We start from the raw sequence: 7,531 nt of genomic DNA, 5'->3' as shown, positions 1-7,531 counted from the left end.
TAGATACAGACCTTACACCTTTAACAAAAATTAACTTGAAATGGGTCATAGACCTAAATTCAAAATGCAAAGCTATAAAACATCTCGAAAATAACACTGGAGAAAATTTAGGTGACCGTTCATTTGGTCCCAAGTTTTGGATATAACGCCAAAAATGGTGAAAGAAAGAAATGACAAATTAGACTTAATTGAAATTTAAAATTTCTGCTCTGCAAAAGATAGAGTCATAATGGTAACACAGCCCTGGCTGGTGTGGCTCAGTTGGTTGGAGCATCATCTCATCTTGGGTTTGATTCCCAGTCAAGGTACACGCCTGGGTTGTGGATTCTGTCCCCAGTGGGGTATGTGCATTGATGTTTCTTTCTCTCTCTCTCTCTCTCCCCCCGCCCACTTCCCCACTTACCCTTGCTCTAAAATTAATAAGGTATGTTCTCCAGGGAGGATTAAAAAAAAGTGAAAAAACAAGCCACAAACTAGGAGAAAGTATTTGCAAAATATGTATCTGAATCTGATAAAGGACTTGTATCTGAAATGTTCAAAGACCAACTGAACCTCAACAATAAGAAAATGGGTAAAAGATCTGAAGACACCTCACCAAAGAAGATATACAGATGGCAGAGAAGTGTATTTAAAAAGTCTCAAAAGCAAGTTAAAACAATAATAAGATACCACTACACACATACCAGAACAGCTAAAATCCAAAACACTGACAACACCAAATGCCAGCAAAGATGTGGGCCAAAAGGAACTCTGATTCATTGCTGGTGGGAATGCGAAAAGGTAGAGCAACTTTCAAAGGCAATTTGAAAGTTGTTAGAAAACTCAACATAGTCTCACCATGTGAACCAGTATTCTTACTCATGGATATTTGCTTGAATTATTTAAATTTTATGTCCACACAAAATCTTGCACATGCATAGCATCTTTATTCATAATTACCCCAAACTAGCAGCAAGCCTGATATCTTTCAATAGGTAAATGGATAAATAAGTTGTGGTACTTCCATACAATAGATAGCTCTTTTATTTAGCAATAAAAAGAAATGAGCTATCAAGTCATCGAAGTACACAGAGGAACTCTAAGTGCTTAAAATAAGCCATTAAGTACATATGAAATAAGTCATTCTAAAAAGGCTACATACTCTATGATTTTAATGATACAAAAGTCTTGAAAAAAGTAAAATTATAGTGGCAGTGACAAGGCCAGTGTCTGAGAGGGGTGTGGGGAATATGAGGAAGAATAAGTAAGGAGAGCACAGGAATTTTTTTTACGGTGATGAAACTATTCTTTATAACGCTATAATGGTAGAACATGACATTATGTATTTGTCAAAACCCATAATGCAATATGTGATATAAATAAATAAATAAATAAATATATATATATATATATTTAATAGTCTTTTTTCCTGGTTCCTGGATCAGATCTTCAAAAACCCTTGGGATTTCAGAAATATTAAGTGTATCTTTGTTATGCTAATGAGGGTTCCTGGCTGGGATGGGTGCCCTAAGTAACTTCAAGATGGGAGACATAACCAGAAAGACCAAGTATGTGATTAGAGGGTTGGTACTTTCAGCCTCAGGATGCTAGAGACAGAGTTTATGCATGGGGTCAATAATTTAATCAATTATGCCTATGTAATTAAATATAATAAAAACTAAACAGCAAGGCTTGATGGAGCTCCCTGGTTAATGGATATATTAATGTACCAGAAGATGAACACACCCCCCATTTCTTTGGGGACAGGTGCTCCTTCACGTGGGACTCTTCCAGACCTTACTCTATGTACTACTTTAACTGGATGTTCATTTGTATCCTTTATAATAAAATTGTAAGTATGATTTCTGTGAGTGCTATGAGTCATTCTAGATAATTGTCAAACTTGAAGGGGAATTTGGGGAGAAACTAAATTTGTAGCCCAGTTGGAGGGAAATGCAAACATTGCAAGGACCCCATTTGACATTTGTCTAAAGTGTGAGCTGTCTTATTAGAGATCTTGTCAATAACTTATGGAATCTGATGCTAATGCTGGGTTATGAGTGCCCGAATTGCATTGAATTGTAGAACACCCAGCTTATGTCAAAGAACTGAACACATTATACAACACCAAGAGTGAACCCTGATGTAAACTGTGGACTTCAGTTAATATTAATGAAGGGGAGGTGGGGACTGGATGAAAGATGAAGTGATTAACCAAAGAACATTTCTGCATGACCCATTGACAAGGACAATGGTACAGGGATTGACTGATAGGGGAAAGGAGTGGCACTGGGTGGAAGTGGGAAAAGGGAGAAAAAGGGGGGACAACTGTTAGAGCATAAACAATAAATAAATACTAATGCGAGGTCTATTTGAAGGTATCTGCCCATGTAATATGAAAAATAGAGACATTTGACAAAGAAGAAACATTGTACATAAAACAATGATGCCTCGGTTACCTTCAAAGTAGGCATCTTGGGACCTCACACGGCTCTCCCAATTGTCATCAGCTGCCCTGCTGTGTTTTCCTGAATCTCATCAATGGTCTGAAATCTCTCCCCTTTCAAAGGTGATTTTAGTTTTGAAAAAAGCCAGAAGTCTCAGGGTGCCAAATCTGGGCTGTAGGGGGACTGAATCACCTGTGTGATTTGATGTTTCACCAAAAAACTGCACAAGACGTGATGCATGAGCAGATGCGTTGTTTGGAGGGAACTGCCAGTCACCAACTGCCCATAGGTGCCACCTTCTGAATCATCTGAACAGTTTCCATGGAGGAGTGTTTAAGCTTAGCAAAATTTGATGCTAATGTGTTGCTCTACTCATTATTGAGTCATATTGAATGCACCAGCCACACAATACACATGCTCACTCATAGCATCTACCACCTCCACTGACTAGTAGAGTGAAGTCATCCTTTATTTTCACACAGGTGATTCAGTCCCCCTACAGCCCAGATTTGGCACCCTGAGACTTCTGGCTTTTTTCAAAACTAAAATCACCTTTGAAAGGGGAGAGATTTCAGACCATTGATGAGATTCAGGAAAACATCCTTTATTGTCATCCATGCACATACCAGTCCACTCTCCTTGACTGCCAGATTACATAGCTGTTACAAAAACCATTCTCAGTATATTAACAATGGCTGGACTTTTTCCAGACAGACTTTGTGCTACTGCTAATAATGGTGTATCAATATTGGATCATCAATTACAACATATGTACCACACTGATACAAGATATTAAGAATAGGTTAGCCCTGGACTGTGTGTTTTATTTGGTTGGAGTGTCCTCCCATAAATAAAAAGTTGTGAGTTCCATTCCTTGTCAGGGTACATACCTAGGTGGCCGGTTCATCCCCAGTTCGGGCATGCATGATCCCCAGTTCAGGTATGCACAATCTCTGGTACTGGCATGTACGGGAGGCAACTTATCCATGTTTCTCTCTCACACTGATGTTTCTATCTCTCCTGGACTCTCTAAAAACAATGAAGAAATATCCTCAAGTGAGGATTTAAAAAAATATGTTAAATAAATACGTTTGGGGAGATGGGAATACATGAGAACTCTGTACTATTTGCTCAATTTTCCCATGAACCTAAATTGTTCTAAAAAATTAAATCTATTAAGTAAAAATGTAATAATTACATAAGTAGAGTTCTGATGGGTGTTTGAAGAAAAAATTCACAACTATGGAGAGTTATTACAAGAGAACCAAAAGTAGTCTAAGAGTTTAAGGAAGGCATCCTTAAAGGAAGCTATGGAAGCTTAAAGAAGCTAAGGAAAGCATCCCTAAGGAAGATACAGCTTTTAAACTAAAGAGTAAGAATTAGCCAAGTAACAAATGGAGGAAAAGCATTTCAGGCAAGGAGAATAACAAATGCAAAAATGGTGTTAAATGCAAAAAATGTTAAATGGAAGCTTGATGCATTCAGGAGCTGAATTGTCAGAGAAGGAATAGCTTAAAACAAAGCTAGAGTAGTAGGCAGGGCTCCACAGAATATACTGAAAAAAGTAACATAATTAGATTTACATTTAAAATGATTACTGTAGTTACTGTTTAGAGGATGGATTGAATGTATGGATAAATCTGGGATGCACAGAGACACACTAGGAGACTACTATGTGAAAATGCAGAAAATCAGAAAAATCCACAAAATATTAGAATAAAAATCAGGAAGGCTTAGTGGTTGATGGGATATGAATTAAATATGAGAGGTATCTAAGATAAGCACCAAGTTTCCAGCATGAACAAATAGATAGATGTTAGCACACATGCTGGTGTGGGGTACAGTAACATGAGCAGATACAGGAGATAGGAAAATTAGAAGATTGTTTTTGGATTGTTTGAAGTGGCATGTGAGTTACCAGTTGTGGTAGGCTGAACATTGGCTCCCAAGATGCCCATGACTTAATCTTCAAAACCTATAAATATGTTACTTTCCATGGCAAAAAGGGCATAGTAGATGTGACTAGGTTAAGGATTTTTAAATGGGGAGATTGTTCTGTATTATCCAGTTGGGCATGATATAATCATGAGGGGCCTTGAGTGAAAATGAGAGAGAGAGAGAGAGAGAGGGAGAGAGACAGAGAGAGAGAGAGAATCAAAGTTGGTAGTAGAAGATGTAAGGAAGTGAGCAGGGATTGAAATGACATAACCATGAGTCAAAGGATGCTGGCAGACTCTAGAAGTTGGAAAAGATAAGAAACACGTTCCCTTCTGGAGACTCCCAAAGGAACCAGACCTGTCAGCATCTTGATCAGTACAATCACCTTGATGTGTTCACCTATGTCTGCAGAAAACTGTGGACTTATTCCCTAACAATGAAGAGAGTGTGAGTGAAAATTTATATGTTGAGTAATGAAGCTCCTGGTCCCTTTTTTCCATCTGTTCATTGGCTTCAAGGAAGCTTACAGTCAGGGGTTTTACCATCCCCTACCCTTGCTCAGGCAGCAGATTGGAAGGTACCTCTCTAAAGAAACAAATGAAAAAAACCTGAAGATTCTGATAGTTGACCTAATCACCCTATAACAAAGTCCTCCACCTAACATGTTCCATCGTTGTTTTTAGGCACCACTTAAAAATGAGCAGATACTGAGGATTCCCAAAAATTTGAAGATGCTACTAGTATGAAGATACAAAGAGGGAAAAAAAAGGAGATGAGAGAAAACCATGGCAAAAATATTAAAAATCTATTGTTAATCCTTTGTAGAGAAATAAACAAATTACTGCATTCATAAAAGAGGAACAGGATGATATTTTTTAAAAATATTTAAAACATTACATTATAAAAATGAGATATTTGAAATTAAAAAAGTAGTATGATAAAAATATAAAACATGTCTAGGTTCTGAAGATAAAGTCAGTAATATCTTCCAGAAAAAAGAAGTAAAATTACAAAAGATAGTAAATGGAAGAGAAATAATAAGATCAAGTTTTTTCCAGGAAGTCCAGCATTCAAATACTAAAAGTTTCAGAAGAAGAAAATGAGAGAAGGAAATTATGAAACAACTGATGCAAGAAGAGCAACAAAACTGGAGAATAGAAGGCTCCAGGTTAATGGAGCCCCCTAAGTGCCCAGAACAATTCCTTTAAGAAATGCACACACCATAGCTCATCCTTGTGAAATTTTAGAATGTTTTAGAAGATCCTAGAAGTTTCCATGCAGAAGAAATATGTCATATACCCATGAGTAGGAATCAGAATGTATTTAACTTCTCAACAGAAATGCTTGAAGCTAATAAAGAAATACGTAAATATGAAAAATAAATAAAAATAAAAGAAATGCTTAAAGCTGGAGAGCAATGGAGCAGTGCCTTCAAAATTATAAGGAAAAGTGATTTCTAACCTAGAAGTCTATACTGAACCAAACTATATCATTCAACTGTGATAGAATGTAGACATTTTCATATATACAAGGAATCAAAAAGTTTCTCTCTCTTGCTCTTACTCTCTTTGTCAGGAAATAAATGACCAAGCGAATGTGTAGTTTTCTTCACAAAAATAAGAATACAACAAGAACAAGGACATGGGAGTGAGAATATTCCCACAACACAGAGGCGCAATAAAAAGGCAAAAAGGGCGGAAGAACAATGTTGAAGGGAGACCCTGGAATGACAACCGCACGAGGTGTCCAGAAAGAAGCAGCCCAGTTTGAATTCAACGACAGAGAGCTCTAGGAGGGCTGTCTCCAAGAAAAGCAATATATTTGAACATAGAGGAGAATTCTTGCTTCTGGGAGTAGAGATATAAATGAATGATAAGAAATTGCAGTAGAAAGCAGTAAAAACAATGAGGCAAATTGACCAAAAAAAGAAATCATAGCACTTGACATATAACTATTCTTTGAATAATACTTATGCAGGCATAATAAGACTAACAGATTAATAGTTTAGACCCAAACTATGATCATAGTTTAGTTACAGATGCTAATGTAATTATTTTCCAGAACATGTTACTTCTTTAGGGATACACTCCAACAATTACTATAGTAGGTTACACCTAATCAAATATTATATTAAATCTCTTTTTATTAGAGAATTAAATATTAAAATAGCTTTAATATTCCATGCTATTGCTAAAGTACAGTGCTCTTATTTAAAAGAATATCTCCTTGAATCTACTCCTGGTTTATAATGTTGATTATGGGTAGGAGTAAAGATGAGAATAATTATATTTTATCCCATTTTCAGAACTGAGAATTTTGTCTCTTAAAAGTTCCTCAAATATTAATAGCGAATTGTATTATTGTAATTAGCATTGTTGTTATTTCTAAAGATTTAATTTTATCAAAAGGCCAAAAACAGTTGATCAAGTGCAGGTCACTTGCTCTATTGAATTATGTAACTTCCTCTTCCTTTTAAAAATCTCAGCTACATGACAAACCGGACTACCCTAAACTCCTTATATTGTTAGCCTTTATTCTGGAACACAGTTCTCTCCTCAGGGGTTTGTATCAACAAGATTATGAACAATGTTTTGTTAAACAATGAAATCACCACTTAAAACACTCTGTGGCTCACTTTTCCTGGAACCTATTTGTTCATGCACACTTTAGAGAATCTCACTTAAAAGAAAACATGTTCTTGAAAAAATGTACATGCTGCAAGTTACATTTTGTCAATTCAATCACTTTTTAAGTGCACAAGTGGTGCTCCCTATTTAAAAGGAACATTGAAATAAATCATTTTGTAAAGCCTATGCACTTGTGAAAGTGAGTCATTATCCCTTAGTAAATATCACTTTTTCAGTTTGGATATGTGTAGCTGATTATTTTATAATAGAACATTTCTGTGTAGCTACTTATTTTATAATAGAACACTTCTGTGTAAATAATAATAGTCTCTGTTTCTCAATTACCATTTACCCAGGTATTTACAGTGTTTACAAAGCTATTTTTAAAGTTCTTCCACCATAGATGACTAATCCATAGTCAAGCAATCATCTGTACTAAAAATTCCATCACAATCATGAGCCACACCTTTAAGGGGGTAAAAATATGGTTGGTTGACATACCAATAAGTTAAACATAGCTTGTAAACATAAATTAATTTA

This window comes from Pteronotus mesoamericanus, unplaced genomic scaffold (genome assembly GCF_021234165.1).
Source record: "Pteronotus mesoamericanus isolate MK-2021 breed Mesoamerican mustached bat unplaced genomic scaffold, CSHL_Meso_final scaffold_174, whole genome shotgun sequence".
In the NCBI taxonomy this organism is placed as follows: domain Eukaryota; kingdom Metazoa; phylum Chordata; class Mammalia; order Chiroptera; family Mormoopidae; genus Pteronotus; species Pteronotus mesoamericanus.
This window is presented reverse-complemented; position numbering follows the sequence as displayed.